The 16705-nt window shown below is 41.1% G+C and overlaps 1 protein-coding gene across 13 annotated transcripts in view; it reads left to right on the forward strand.

Moving 5' to 3' along the window:
- The window catches only part of PHACTR1 (phosphatase and actin regulator 1), a 451342-nt gene that overhangs the window by 343895 nt on the left and 90742 nt on the right, over positions 1 to 16705 (forward strand). The window contains exon 1 of one of the 13 annotated variants that reach the window (XM_053250907.1): positions 1028 to 1046. The exons of the other annotated variants lie outside the window; for them this stretch is intronic. The gene's annotated coding sequence lies outside the window, so the exon portion shown is untranslated. Of the gene's footprint in view, positions 1 to 1027; positions 1047 to 16705 lie in introns of those variants that run through there. 13 annotated transcript variants of the gene reach the window in all.

The following is a 16705-nucleotide window of genomic DNA, read 5'->3' on the forward strand; positions in this document are numbered from 1 at the left end:
TCATTGGCTGATTTCATTTACTATTAAAATATTAAATTGTTTCTTCTACATGTTAGATGCAAATTATGATTAAATTTGGAATATTAAGATCATGAATGAAGGGAAATTGCTGGTACTTCTTCACTGAATATATTTTCTAAAATAGATCATTAGTTTCAGATCATACCTTGGTCTGTTTCTCTGTGAAATCAAGTGAAACCTATATTCTACGGACTAGAATATGGGGATGGGGGATTGTCTGGATTTGCCAAAAGTCTTTAAACTTGAGATTAAGAGCAGACAGAGGAAGCAACATTGTTTGCATGAGGCTCACCAGGCAAACTGACTGATACTGCAGACACTGTCCATAAAATCCAACTCTCACAGCTCATCAGACATACACACACAAAAGTAAACATCTGTAAAAATCTGAAATCAATCTGATATTGGGGTCTGTTAAAACTGAGGTTTCTTTGTTCAGGACTATATCCAAAGGATGGACTAATTAGTTCACATTAACAGGTGAATACCACCACCCACCAACTTTTTGGCCTTCACTGTTCCCTTAGAGTTGCCAGGTTGTTTTTCACACAGCAGGCTTTACTGTGAGTTCAGAGTTTTAAAACAAACCCAATGCAAAAAGTTGTTGCTCACCCCCACCCGACCATCAGCTTTTCAGCAGCTGAGCGGGGCTAGCACAGAGAGCTCTGCCTGCTTCATGGCTCTGCAGCAGCATGAGCTGGCATAGGCGGAACTGGGGGTGGGCAGGCAGGGCACATGCCCTAGGCGCCACTGAGGTGGGGGCCTCAGTTCCTGCCACCCCCACCCCATTGCCCAGCCCCAGGGTCCCTCAGCCACTTGCCTCCAGCTCCGGCCTAGGATCAGAGCAGCCTGCAAACTGCAGAGCTCTTCTCTCCCCGCCTCTCAGCTGATTGGCAGAGCTTCCAGAGAGGCCTCCCAGTAGGCCTCCCTGAAGCCTGAACTCGGCAGGCCCCAGCAAGCCAGGAAGAAGGAGGCTGGCAGAGCTCCCTGCAGCAGACCAGACCATTCAGCACAGCTTTTGCAAGGTAGGCTGTGAATTCCTTTTTGTGGTTACCCCCATATATAGGGATCTGCTTGCCATAGGGCTTTGATATGGGTGGTGGGGCAAGACTGAGAAGTCTCTGAATATTTAATTTAAAACAGACTGGAAAATGTGCTGGCTTTAAAAACAAAAACTATCTAAGGCTTATAAGTGGCTGGTTTCATGTCAGAAAATTACAAAAACTTCTGGAACAAATATTTATTTATTCATTCTTTCATTCATTTATATATGCACTTATGTTCAAGTTGTTTTGCAACCCAGTAGGTCTGAGTGAGAACTGTGAAGCACGTGTTGTGCTTTTATTTTATTTTATTTTATTTTATTTTATTTTATTTTATTTTATTTTATTTTATTTTATTTTATTTTTCTTGTGTGTGAACTGCTCTCCAATAACTTGCAGGGACTTCAGGGTACATCTGGCCAACATGTGAATGCAGCACCTCCATTCCAGAGGAGATGTGTGTTATAGGGCTTTAAAAGCCCAGTGTGAAAAATCTCCTGGAATTAAACTTTACTGAATTTGTTCAGAATTCTGAGAAAACAAACATAGGCTCACCCTGCATGGTTGAAAGTCTCCTTTACTAATCTGCAGTGAGGGGGCCATTTTAATAATTAGTGTTTCTAGTATGTTCTAGGCATTAAAAGTATAGAGTACTCAATGTATATCACTATATATTGTGAAGTGTGCGTGTGTGTATTCAGTGAAATGTATTTCCAGGCAGCATATGTATTTTGAAATATCCGACTTAAATCCTTGGGGGCCTGGGGTGTGTGGAGGCCCTGGACTTTGAGGGGCTGGGGCCCCATTTTAAAATCTCATCTCTGGGCCCATTCCAACCTTGCTATGCCCCCCTATGCCACTACACATGGGTTTCTGCACAACACCTGCACAGAAGAAACTCCCATGTAGAAAATGTGTCTCTTGTAAATTGACCCTGAATTTTCCATCCATGACTGGGATATTTGAGAGTTAGAGTCAATAATAAAAGAACAGCACACTGCTTGTGACAGGAAGGGGCAAATTACAATGATTTCTTAGTCTGGCAGGGGCTGGTTTTGGCCCTGGCAGAACTTGGCTGTTTGCTCCTGTTGCAAATGCCTCTGGCTAGTATGGCAAACTAATGTATCCTCCTCCCTCCTGGTGTCAAAGTAAGCACTAGTGTGGTGAATGCACATATACCCCATCACGAGCCAACAATCATCACAAGACAAAGGCTGGCAGGAATCATTCACTGGTTTATAGACTCCCCCCGCCACCTTCTTCTTCCCCTATTTTGCTAGTGGCTATTTGGGCAGGTGATCCTCTAGGACAAAGTCATGTTTTTTAAAAAAGCATGAGATGAGACAGAGAAAATGACACTTGGAATCCTCACATAACTCCTGACTGTTGTTCTAAGTCTTTTACAGAGATGGCTCATGTTTTCAGGTTTTGATCAACAACCATGCCTAGATGGTACAGTGTTCCTTTTAACAGGGATTTCCAGATATTGTTGACTACAAGTCCCATCATTCCTGTTTGGACAGGGGCGCAATTTCAGTGCTTGCCCTAGGCGCTATTTCCCCTAGTTACGCCTCTGTGAGCTGGAAGGCTGCCTCAGCATGGGCTGAGCTTGGGAAGCAGGGGGCCAGCGCTGGCTGCCTCCTGACTTGTGCTAGCCCTCTGCCCTGCCTCCCCCACTGCTGCCTCCTTGTGTGCTGTGCCTCATCCTAGGAACTGTCCAGAAGGTGTGTGGGTGGGACTATTTTAGGCTTCTATGGGTTACTCCCCCCTTTGTATATTTCTGGGATGGCTTGGCCTAGGGCTATGATATCAGGCACAGATGTAGAGCAGGCTGGGAGGGCTCTGTATATTTAATTTGAAGTGGATTGTTCAATCTTGATTTTTAATAAATTTTTGGTTTTAAAAATTTTAATTTCAAAAAAGTCCTATAAGTGGCTTGTTTTATGGCACATACACAAAAATTACAAAAAATTATGGAACTGAAGCACCACCCCCCGGACCATCATTCCACCCCCATGTGGAAGAATCTGCCCTTTGCCTTCACTTAAAAAAAAAAAAAAGGATAGTGCACTCAATTTTCTGCCCAACACTTTAGATCTCCTGAAATGGCTTGACATAGAACTTTGTCAGGCACAGATCTAGGGCAGGGTTGGAGGGCTCTGTATGTTTAATTTATATATTTAATTTGAAGCGGATTCGTCAATATATTGATTTTTAATAATTGTCTTAATTTTTTCAAAAAGATTATCTATCTATCGTCTGACATGTGTATCTCTAGGCAATGTACACAATTTAAAACAACAACTGTAAAACGAAGTTAAAACAATTTCACAGAATACAAAGCTAAAACAATTTCATTGGAGGATAAAACCAATTAAACAGTTAAAAATTAATTTCATTTAAAAGCCTGAGGAAACAGCTGTGTCTTGAGAGCCCTCCTAAAAGCTATCAGAGATGGAGATGCTCTTATTTTGACAGGGAGCATATTCCAAAGCCCTGGGGCAACCACAGAGAAGGCCCGGTCCCAAGTCGTCACCAGACAAGCCCATGCAACCATGACTGGACCTTACCAGATGATCTTAATAGGCAGCTGGGTTCTTGACAAAGGCAATGCTTTCTTAAGCACCCTGGACCCAAGTCGTTAAGGGCTGTATAGGTCATAATCAGCACTTTGTATTTCTCTCTGGAACAAAACGGCTGCCAGTACAGTTCTTTCAGAATCCGTGTTTCAACGAATATATGAATACAATGAATATCTATATACCACTTTTCAACAAAAGTTTCCAAAGTGGTCCTTTTATATGGTCCCTTTGAGTGGTCCCAGAGAGGGTCTGGTCTGGGATAGTCCTATGTTGCTTATTTCATGGCAGAAAATTACTTATTTTGCACGAAGGGCCCCCATAAGGGTGCTGTCTAGGCTCCAAAACTACCTAGCTGCACCTCTGGGCTGGTTGGACAGAATTGTCTGAATTGGCCTTATAGGCTTTGTACATTCTGTGTTACCATACCAGCTCAGCCAATCAGTGATAGAGGCTTCACCATCCCAAACATAATAAAATATAGATTGTCACTTTGGGATTTTCATTCATTTCTAGTATATCAGTTTATTTGTGAACTAAGGTTGTCCAGTGTTTTCATTTTAAAAATGACCCTTGCCTTTACTGTGGGCTCCTCACATAACAGTTGATCAACACTGGCTGACATGAGGAAAATTACTCAAAGTAGTCCCATTGAAATTTAAAGGACAAGTTAGGCATTAATTTCAATGGGTGAATAATTTTCCTCTTGTCTTCTATAAATTAACCTTAAGTTAGAATGCCATTTCTGTTATTGTGCTATCCATGAGTAGTTTCAGATGTTAATCATTTGCATGAATACAGAAAATCCAAGAGTGTGGCACTTCCCATATCTGTGTATATCACTGATGTTTGAAACAGAGGCTCAGATATCTCCAGCAAGAGGAAATGCTTGAATTGCTCCTTAATCAAAAGCCTCTCAGATATATACATCAGGGCTACATCAATGTAAAAACATTATTTTAGCATCATCCTTGAGCACTGAAATACTTACTGGAATACATAGCAGCTCACTACAATGCAAATCTTTTGCACCACTGGTTGTTTTTAGTATTTTTATTTTCTCCTGCTTTGACCTTCCTTTGCCAGATGAGGTTCATCAGTCTTAAGTACTAGGCACAGTTTGATATTTGCCTTTCAAAGATGTGCATAAGCAGGATAGTGATCATTTTTCATGCCAGTATAGAAAAACCTGCTTGTTCTTGATTTACTGGCAGAAGGATCTAAGTTGGTCTTTTGGATGGCTGTGTTTTAAGAAAGTAATTTGACCCATAAACCCGTGGCTGCCATCGAAGCAATGTATGTACATAAAGATTCCAAAATACTGGTTTTTTTCTGATTGCCAGGGCCGGCTCATCATCTTTTGCCACTGGAAGCAAATGGTGCTGCCCCGCTCCTTCACTGGCTCAACTCACTGGGCCACAGCCCACCCCATTGCCTGGAGCCAGTGCTGACACCATGCCACCCTCCTTACTGCTCCCGCTTCCCCCTTGACAGCCTCAGCTACGAGGTATGCTCTGCCCTTGAAGGGAGGCAGGATGGTGTTTGTGGCAGGGGGCACGGTGGCCATACTCGCCACCAGCAGCCATCACCTCACATGACCTCCTGAGAGAGCCATCCCTGCTAATTGTGAAATGGAAGAACAGAAAAGCTGTACAGTTTGCCAGAAAACAATAGCCCTCTTCTCATGCAACCCCCCCCATGTGTTTACTGAATGTGTGTGTGTGGAAGAGTGGGATGCACCAGTTGGACCCACATCCTGATGCCAACATGACCACTGGCCATGCACCCCAGTGGTCTTGAGTTTGGTTTTCATAAGAAAGGAGCCCTTTGTGCATTCAACTGTATACATGTGGAGCTCCTCTTGCAAGAAGAACCCTGGCCATCCACTTCTCCTGCTTGTGTGCAGCGGCGCGTGTGTAGGACCCCTTTCTGATGTAAGTCAGTTGTGCAGCCATGAAGAGGCATGGCCAGCTGGCACATTGACATCAGGGGAGGGGCCAGCTAGTGTGGTCCCACTTCCTCCCATACATATCCCGTAAACACCTGAAGATTACATGAGAAGAGGGCTGGTGTCTGAAGCAGGAAGGATGGTAGAAACGAAGAGTTCTATCTGCTCAAATGTAGCTGGCTGGGTTAATCTATAGACAGGTAATTTAGAGCAGTGTTTTGCCAGCTGAGCACCCAGTTGCTCATGAGATTTTTTGTTTGTTTTTATATCTTGCCTTTGACCTGTGGCACTAAAGGCAATGGATGTAGGTTCTCTAGACAGTCTTCCATGCAAGCATTGACTAAATTCAGACCAGCTTAGGTTCAGCAAGTTTGCTGCATTATGAACATTCAGGTAAGACTATGGGCCTAAGACAAGATCATTTAACATCATGGTTTGCATATAAACAAGAAATTGCTGAAGGCCATTCATTCATATGCAGTATCTGTTAACTGGTTTAATGTTTTGGTACTTTTATGAAAAAGGCTTTTGATGAAAAGGGCTCTACTCAAGTTCATTTGTTTGAGCATTTTTATATCAGTGAATGAATGCTTTGGAGCATCTGTGCAGTTCTGCTATGAAATATTAGTCAAAGTCAACAAAGCAGCTGTTCTTCCTTCTGCCTGCTTGGAAAACCGGGCAAGATTTCAGTTTCAAATTTCTTACATCTTTGACACTCCAGGAGCTCCATTTCTATCATAAAACAATCAACAATGAACTGGGAATTGCCTAAGTGAAATAAAGTGCACTATTCTGTTTCTTGCATACAGTTGTAAGAAACATATGGTTTTTCTTTAAATCATGTATTAGTACAATTGAGAAGGCTAGAAGACCCATATTGAAAAGACATGCAAACTACCACCAAATGACATGGCAGATTTTATTTGACATTATGCATCACTACCAATGGTACAGTTAGAGTCCTTTTCTAGACCTCCTGGACCCAGGCCTCACCCTGGTATCTCAGGTGGAGGCTATGGCCAGGAGTGCTTTCTATCAGCTTCAGCTGATTCGACAGCTGCGTCTATTCCTTGGAGAGGATGACCTCAAAACAGTGGTTCATCAGCTGGTAACCTCTAGGCTTGACTATTGCAATGTGTTCTTCATGGGGCTGCCTTTGTACGTAAAAACTTCAGTTAGTTCAAAATGCGGCAGCCAGACTGGTCTCTGGGGCAACTATATTATGCCTGTTTTGAAACAATTGCACTGGCTGCCGATATGTTTCCAGGCAAAATACAAAGTGCTGGTTATTACCTTTAAAGCCCTGAATGGCTTAGGTCCGAGTTATCTTAGGGAGCGCCTTCTTCTGCATGATCCCTACGGCACATTAAGGTCATCTGAGGAAGGTCCGTCTTCAGTTACCACCAACACGTCTGCTGGCGACTCAGAGGCGGAGCTTCCCTAGCTGCTCCTGGGCTGTGGAAAGCACTCCCGCCAGAAATCCATAATCTGAGTTCATTATTGGCCTTCAGGAGAGCCCGAAGACCTATCTGTTTGGCCTGGCCTTCCAGGGTTTTTAAACAGTTTCTAAACCGTAAAGGTTTGGCCTGGTTTTCCAGGGTTTAAAAACTGTTTTAATTGTTTTAATAATGGTTTTATGTTGTTTTTACAGTTTTTGATTTTAATAGTTAATTGGTTTTAGTTTTGTTTTAATGTAAACCACCCTGAGCCATTTTGGAAGGGTGATATGGAAATCCAATCAATCAATCAATCAATCAGTCAATTAAAGTTAGATTATATTGGCACAATAGTGCCAGTATAGTTGAGATGAAGAGTTGTTTCAACATTCTACCTGTATAAGCCCTGAGCTTTCTATTGGTCATAAACTCAAAACCTTCAATCAAATCTGCCTGACCATTAGCAGACATCAGCCTAGGTGTCAAGTGACACTACCCCTCCGAATCTGGTGCAGATCTGTTGTACAGTGACTAAGATGCAGCAGTTTAAAAATGGACCCTTAAACTCTAGAAGATAATTGTTGGCTGCCTTTTTTTGCGATAAGAGGAGAAGGATGTTTTTATTTAGAACTATATAGAATTAGAACATTGAATATACACAGTTGTTCTGATGGATTCTAAAGAGTTTGGAAATTTTGATTGGTGCCACTGAAGAAGGCCGAGTAACAGCTGCAATGTGTCTAGCATATTGTGACGGATTACAAGACAAATTCTTGGAGCAGACTGCATCGACGTATAGATTTACCAGAAGTATTTACTGAGTTTCATTATTGTTGTTGTTGTTGTTATTTTACATTTATATCCCGCTCTTCCTCCAAGGAGCCCAGAGCGGTGTACTACATACTTGAGTTTCTCTTTCACAACAACCCTGTGAAGTAGGTTAGGCTGAGAGAGAAGTGACTGGCCAAGAGTCATCCAGCTAGTTTCATGGCTGAATGGGGATTTGAACTCAGGTCTCCCTGGTCCTAGTCCAGCACTCTAACCACTACACCACGCTGGCTCATTAAAGACATCTCTTCGATTCGAATTACACCAACTTGGAGCCTCATAAAAAACATCCATTTGTAATTTTTTTTCTTACATCACAATTACAAGACTGAATTTACACACATTTTTGATTATAGAAGATCTTTTTATGTACAATTATTTGTAAAGATTTTAATAGTGCAGGGGATAAATGATTATAATTTGAGTGGGAATAATGTATAAGAATAGATGTTTTATAACTTTTTGTATAGGTTTGATTAAATAAGATATTTTTATTTTATTTTGAGTTCTCTTCGCATCATCAGCTTGTTTTTTGAACCCTAAAAGGTTTTAACTAACTTATGCCCCTGATGAATTTCTGCCTGATAAATTTCTACAAGGCAATATACGAAGTCTTTACAGCTTATATGGCGTAGAAGTTAAGATGGACACTTTAACTTGCAATTTCCACACTTTTTAGAGCACAAGTGAAACTTTAGAGCATCTTAACTCTTAGCTCAATCCAAAGGTCTTTGGATTACTGAATTTCCTTATTAGGTACTCCATGGAAAACCTCTCCTGAAAAATGTGAAGCAATTGCCCAAGCTTGATATAATAGCTCTTCTATGTTTACTGAGGGTGGATTGCACAGGAAGTATATTCTGTATCACATGAAAATTGGATTAGCAACAGATGTTTAAGACCCCAGATTATTCTGTGATCTCCTTGAAATGATAATATATTGGTAAAGCTGTAACATTTTATAAACATTTTAAAGTTATTGCAAGGCATATTTTTTGCTTCTTGAATTCATTGCTTATGTACCATTTCTCATGCAGCTTTTCTGTGAATTGAATCATTTCATTTTCAGTTGAGTGTCAGACCAATTTAGTAAGCAATCCAGATAAACCAGTTGATTGTCCATTGCTCCTTATTGTGTATATTCCTACTATCCATTATTTTTCTTTCCCTTTTCTCTCCATAGTAAGGAATCTCAGCGGATGCATTACAAGATTGCCTCAGGGAGGCATTCAGTGGTAGAGCACATGCTCTGCATGCAGAAAGTCCTAGGTAGGGTAGGGTAAAATAGTGAAAAGAGAAAGACCACTATCTGAAACCATGAAGTTGGTGCCAGTCAGTGTAGACCAGGCCTACTCAACTTTTGCCCTCCTTCAGATGTTGGCCTACAACTCCCATAATCACTGGCTACTGGCCACTCTGTGGATTATGGGATTTGTAGTCCAAAAACAGCAGGGGGCGGCCAAGGTTGAGCGGGCCTGGTGTGGACGATACTAAACTATTTGGACCAATAGTTTGACTCCGTATAAGCAGTTTATGCCTGGATGGGACTGACAGGATAATATTTTGTTTGACACCTCACTAAAGCCCTATATACACATTACGTTCAATGCGCGTACAATCTGTGTACAGCATATGCACATACAGATCCATATGTGCATACAGTATTCACAAATGTTGAACGCACATACGGCAGTACACTTCCAATCTGTAGCATGCATGTGAGGGATCTGTACCCAGGTTTGCTTTAAAAAGAACACATGCGCAGTCATTCACACAAAAACATATACATGTGTACAGACAAATGCATGTACAACATAAAATCTGAACAAGGCTTCTGTGCTAAAGAAATGTGTCACAGAGCTCCATGCAGAGCTGTGTGAAACAGGATGACCTGCACCATATCCTATGCGAAGAGAGGGAAGCAGGTCTCTAGCTCACTACGATAAGTCCAGTACTAAAGCTATTTTCATCAGGCACTTGGTATACGAAGATGTAAAGAACTACACAATGGTTCAAACTCCTTTAGAACAAATCATGCCTGAGCTCCTACGACTTGTTCGCATTCTGTGTCATGTTTAAGCTGTGCAGATCACATATGGCAATGGCAGCTATTTCTGAAATAGTTGCTCACCTAGCTAAGACTGAAATGCTGGTGAAACATATTAGTGTGGTTACACCAGCAAGCTGATCTAATGTGATTGTCTCCACCTTGTTCTCTCTGTCATTCTATAGTTGAAACCCATCCAAGCACATTTTTTACAGATCCAGTCTGAGACTGAGATTGCATTAGATTTCCCTTTTTTAAATGGTGGTATACTTCCCATGCTGTCTTCTATAAGTTCCAGACAGCTTCTGGAAATTTTTGTTCTTAAAAAACAACAGCTCTACTCTACATTGGCAGAAATTATAATTTGAGTATCAAAATGTTGCTTGTGTATTTAACTACTACAGATGACAATGTTGATCCTCATTGCAGAACCATCTGCTTGCATATTCTACTTGTTTGCTATAAAAGATGTACACTTCAGAGTAATAAACGCTACAAAGTATGTAGAGATATATAGGAATCAATGCCTTGCCAAACTGCCCCCACCCCGACACACACACACCGCCCCGCATCTTACAGTTTTTGCAGCTGTTTTAAAAGGTTGCATAGAGGGATTACTGGCAAATGTACCCAGCGTGCTTAGAGAAACCTACCTGGGCTACATCAGATCTAGTGATAGATATGGGCAGTATACTATTCAGCACGGCAGTATTTCCCAAGGCTGGCTGAGAAATCTTGCTGTACTGAGCTCACAGTTCTAGCAGGGCCTCCTTGTGACAGTGCTGTCATGCCACAAAGTATTTTAGCATGCAGGGGAAAGCACCTAATAAGGGAAACTATTGTTTCATCTCCGATTATATTTCTTCTTTTTCCATTTACATCTTAAAATAAAACTTTGGATATCTTTGACCAGTGCAGAGCTAGAAGTGGTAAAGGATATCAGAAAGTCATATGAGGAAAAGGTAAAGAGTCTGAGTATTTTTATCCTGGAGGAAAAGAAGATTAAAGCCAGTAGCATAAATAGAGCTGGACAGCATGAGCTCTGCATGGGGCACAGCCACCAAGAAGGCACACATAAGATGGAACTGGCAAGGTGCCTGCCGCAAAAGGAAAAGTATTTGTCTTTTCTGCTACACATTTGTCAATGTTTCTTTTGCACATGTGCACGATTCCAGCGTTCTTGTTATCTTCCTTTCCCCAAAAAAAGTTTTGTAGTTTGATTTTGAAAAAGCAATTAATTATGAAATTATTGCATATTTGGTATTATTGTTATGCATTTTGTAAAGAGAAAATGTTTGACATAGGGTTTTGAAAATATTTGTACTTTTTTCATTTCAACACATATTAATTCATGTGACAAAATGACTAGGATCGCGGTTAGTGAGGGTGTTGGCAATTTCCCAGTCACGGATACTCAAATCCACGATTGGGAAACCCATGATTGACGAGGGTCGTCTGTACTTACCCAGGATCATTGAACAGGTCAATAGATAAATCCAGATTGAAGTTCAAGATTTTCCATGTACCTCACTGTCATTAAATTTGCTCTGAAAGCTGCACAGCCCTATAAGGCATTCATCATTCTTCTCTGATCAGAGAACTTTAATACATATGAAATACATAGAATTAGCTATATGTCTTTTACTTTAAAAAAAGTATATGGAATATAAGAATCAAATTAAAAATTTGGGATAGCAAGGCAGTCCATTGCACCACCTGGCAGATAGTAGTAGTGTCCTCTGGCAGATAGTAGATTGAGATACACTTGATAAAATTTTCTTGTGTTGGACATTTGTTGGACTAATTTCAGCACTGATAAAATGCCCCATGTGTTTTTGCTTGCTTTACAAGAAGGTCATCAAATTGGACAGCGAAGATGTCACTGTCATACCTTTAGAACAAAAAAACCCACCAGTTTGTGTTTTTTCTCAGAGGATGTGTATCAGTTACATCCGTGTGTTAGATTATTTATTTTCCAGTGAAAAGTTTTCAAGGCAATTTACATAGAAAAAATTAAGACTGTTCTCTGTTCCCAAAGTGCACACAGTCTAAAAAGAAACACAAGGTAGACACCAGCAACAGCCACCGGTGAGATGCTGTAGTGAGGTTGAATAGGGACAGTTGCTCTTCCCCTGCTTAATATAAGGAGAATCAGCACTTTGAAAGGTGCCTCTTTACCCAGTTAGCAGGGGAACTGTTCAGCTCTAGCTTCTCACTAGACTTATTTTTAGTTATGTCCACATGGTGCCTTTTAACATAAGATACTGAGATGACTTCACCTGGCTATATCCCATACATGCCCGCTTGTGATCCAATAAATATGCAAGTCTTCCTTGGGGAACCGAACAAAAATTATAGTTTTGACTACTTCCATCGTTCCATATGTCCTTATGTGCCCACCCCCACCCACACAGATAGTTTAGTGACTACGACGATGACAACTATTTATATACCGCTCTTCAACAAAATTCTCAAAGCGGTTTACGTAGAAAAATAAAGAATACATAAATAAGATGGTCCCCTGTCCCCAAAGGGCTCACAATCTAAAAAGAAACATAAGTCTGGTCTGATAGAGGAAGTGGTTTGCTAGCTGCCAAATTCTGTGTAAGTGGACAGAGAGGCAGGGGCGTAACTACTATTAGGCAAGGGGAGGTGGCTGCCTGGGGGCCCCCACGCTTCGAGGGGCCCTCCAGAGGCAAGTCACATGACTATATATTGTGAAGTGTGTGTGTATCAGCGAGGGGCCCATTTTAAAATTTTGTCTCTGGGCCCACTCCAGCCTTGTTACGCCCCTGCAGAGAGGAATTACTTCTTGAACAGCAAAATATTCATTTGTGGGAAAGAAGCATTTGTGTCATCCTCTAGGTAATAACGGAAATAACACAGCTGTGCCACAGGGGATCTAAAGAAGCTGGTGTTGTGAGCAGGTAATCAGCTACCTGCCATTTGTGTTCTTCACAATTTAGCCTCAGATAATAGTTCATGTATGTGACTCAAAGAAACATTCTCTCTTTAAACTGCAGTCTTGCTCTCTAATTAATCTTAAGGAGAGAATATGTCTTGTTGGATACTTCAGTACATTTTGACTTGCCAATTAGGACAGAGTGTATCTGAAAGCTAGTTCCAAAAAATGTTGGCTTCAGTCCCTGAAATTACATTATTACACAACCCCACTGTTTAGGGCCCAAGCATTGGGAGACACTTTCCTCAGGCCTGGAGATTAGAGGGACTTCAGCTGTAAGCCCATTACCAGGAAATAGTAAACATTTTGCCCTGCTATCTGGGCAAAGAGACACCTTTTAAAGTGGTGGCTCTCTTATATTTAGCAGGGGGAAAGCTCCTGACTAACCCCCATATAGTGTCTCTCTAGCTACTGTTGCTGGTGTCGTGTGTGTGTGTGTGTGTGCACGCGCTAGATTGTGAGCCCTTTTGGGATAGGGAGCCATCTCAATTTTTTTCCAAGTAAACCATTTTGAGAAATATTTTTTTTGTAGAAAAGTTCTATATTGTAATATTGGCTTAACAGAACAAACTTTATTAAGGGCCTGCAAGTAATACACATACTGAAACAAATACACACAAAACTATGGTGCACTTGCTGGTAACATCCAGGCTTGACTTTTGTAATGTGCTCTACTTGGGCTGCCTTTGGACATAGTCTGGAAACTGCAATTGGTACAGAAAACAGACCCCAGATTGATCTCCAGGGCTACCTGAAGAGATCACATTACTCCCAATTTAAATGAACTACACTGGCTGCCAGTTTCCAGGCGAAATACAAAGTGCTGTTTTTTACCTATAAAGCCCTGAACAGCTTGGGCCGAAGCTATTTAAGAGAACACCTTCTTCTTCATCAACCCCGCCGCCTATTAAGATCATTGGGTGAAGGGCTGGTTGCAATTGCCACCATTTCATCTGGTGTTGACCCAAAACTGGGCCTTTTCAAGGGTTGTCCCAGGACTTTGGAACACGCTCCCAAATAAAATTAGAGACTCCTCATCTCTGGATGTTCTTAAGAAAAATCGGAAAACATACCTGTTTAATCAGGCTTTTAGTTCTTAGTTGTAAAGTTTAAGTTGTGAGTTATTTTTATCTAGATTTTGAACAGTTTTAATTTATTTAATTTTTTTAATTGTTTGTATTTTCAATTTTAAACCACCCAGAGATTTATATATGGGGCTGTATAAAAATGTACTAAATAAGTAAGTAATGCACACACTCTCAGGTCTCCAGCAAATATCTGATCTTGGAGGGAAAATAACTTCAAACTGACAATAATATACAGATACAGAGATGGTTGAGGAAGATGTCATCATGGCAGTAATATCTATTGTTTTTTCTGTTATTTTGGATAGTATTTTCTTTTTTCTCAGTCTGTAGATTATTCTATTGATTTCTTTTATTTACTATTATAGTTTTTTAAGGTTTGGATACTCTCCAAGATGTTTTTGTTTGACTGTGATTGGTTTGGGCTGTTAAATATTAGAAGCTAATGCCAAGAAGTTGCTGTTGTGGAATTTTATCGTGAAAGAGGATGGGAGGGAGATAAGATACAGAGCCTTACTGAGTAGTGAAACATGGAGCAGCAGCACCTATTGCTTGGTGGCGCTACTTATATAATCATTACAACTGTCCACCTCTAAATTAAGCATCTCACATATTAAGAATGTTCATAGTCTACAAGGCTTTTTGTGTTTTTCTGCCCATTCAAGTTCTGTATTCAGTGGATAAACACGTGTCACTGCTGGTAGCTGATTCCAAGCTGTCAGGGCATACTAAGTCAGTACTCTCTGTTATGGGCATGTTGTCGTTTTCCAGGTGCATTGTTTCAGAATTATAGAAGTTACAGGCAATTCATCCTCAAAGGCTTGGCCCCCTTGAGAAAGCACAAGTATCTCCTCCTCCTGTCCTGCAATTACCTCTAGAGAGTGTTGCTGACCCACTGCAGCTGGTTCACCTTTCCCCCCCAATAAATTGATGTATCAGTTCTCTGTGTACTGCAAATGGGTAAAAGCGGCCTTTCTGTATGAACAAGGATAGATTGTGAAGTTTCTTGACCACTGTATAAGGCCCCCTCCAAAAAATCCACAAGTTTTGGATTTTTTTCAGGCTGTTTCCTTCAGGTACGGAGCCATGTTTTCTTCCCTTCCTGGATAGTGATGTAGTTCATTTTTCCTCTAGCAACTTGTGCTTGACACGCTCATTTTTGCTTCATTTGGTGTTCTTCATTTGCAAAAGCTTTTCCCCGGTCACTAACATAGACATGTGCTAAGACATTCTCCTGTGTCGGAGGTAGAGGCCTGACCTGTTCATGTTGCCTGAATATCAAATCACATGGGAGCTTGGGCTGCAAAATCCAAATATAATTTTGTAGGGAAAGTACTGAATAGTGGAATGTCAACTAGTAGTCAGTTTTTCCAAGTAATGTCAACTAGTATTATAGGCAAAGACAACATACGGAACATTTAAATCCCCAAAATTCTGATCTTCACTCACTAGGACCCTAAGTGTGGAACCAGTTGTCTGGTTTACTCTCTCAACTCCCCCAATACTGGCAGGGTAGGCAACGCTAGTTTTCACTTTGGTAATCTGGAGCTGCCAGGGCACTTCATGGAACAGCCATGATTCAACTTCTTTCCCTTGATCACTGCAGATACAGTTGGGGGTGGGGGGACTGCAACACAACATATTTCATAAGTGCCTCTGTCATAGTTTTAGTCCTTTTATTTATTTGTTAGCAGTTGTGCCACAACAGACACCACTAACTGATTTCCAGCTGGCATTTCTGGAAGTGGGCCTTTCAGGTCTACTTGAATGGGTTCCCAGGGCTTTATAGACTGTGGCATTTCCCCTAATGGGCTTCTGTCCTACCTTGCCGGAGCTTTCTTTTGTTTGCAGGTGAGACATGAATATACCTGCTGTTTTACATCATATGCCATACCAAACCAAAAAAATATTCCTGTTACCTGGTCAAGGGTCATCGTATACCCCAAATGACCAGCTGCATCATTATCATGCAGGCATTCCAGTACCATTCTCTGCGTAGAAGCAGGCATGATAACCTTGTGATCCTCATAAACAAGTAAGTCTGTAACTGAATCAATGGGTCCTTTTTTTCCTGAATTGAACTAAATTTCCCTAGTCTAGGTCTCTCCTTTGATGAAGCTGTTGGCAAACTATACACAGTTCAGGGTCACTAGACTGTTTCTGGCAAATATCTTCCCAAGAACAGGTGGCATCTATTTTCACTGCTGCTGTACAGCTGAGATCATCAGCCATTACATTCTGCTTTCCAGTTTTATGATTAATTGTGAATGTATATTCAGACAGTTTGTGGATGCATCTCCACAGGCAACCTTCTGGATTGTATTTTGTGAGCAGCCACTGCAAAGCACTATAGTCTGTGTATACAGTGAACTTGGCACCTAATAAATAGGGTCGATGCATTTTGAGAGCTTCCACAATAGCCAAACATTCCAGGTCTGATGCTGAATACTTGCTTCTTTTTCATTTTAACTTTCGGCCCCCAAAAGCTACCAGACTACGTCTGCCCCACTCATCTGTTTGTTCTAATGCAAATCCCTATGCCACTTTTGAGGCATTGCAGGTTACAATGAACGGATGAGAAGAATCTGGAAATTTAAGAGTTCCATAATTCAACAGACCCTCCTTTAATGATTCAAATGCGTTTTGGTGCTCTACTTCCCAGCTCACATTATTCAGTATGAGCTGATATAATTTGGAAGCATTCAAAACTATGCAGTCTGAAATGATACCATCTAGAATCTTCCATTGCAGTCCAA

The sequence above is a fragment of the Hemicordylus capensis genome, chromosome 4 (assembly GCF_027244095.1).
Source record: "Hemicordylus capensis ecotype Gifberg chromosome 4, rHemCap1.1.pri, whole genome shotgun sequence".
NCBI classification, from domain to species: domain Eukaryota; kingdom Metazoa; phylum Chordata; class Lepidosauria; order Squamata; family Cordylidae; genus Hemicordylus; species Hemicordylus capensis.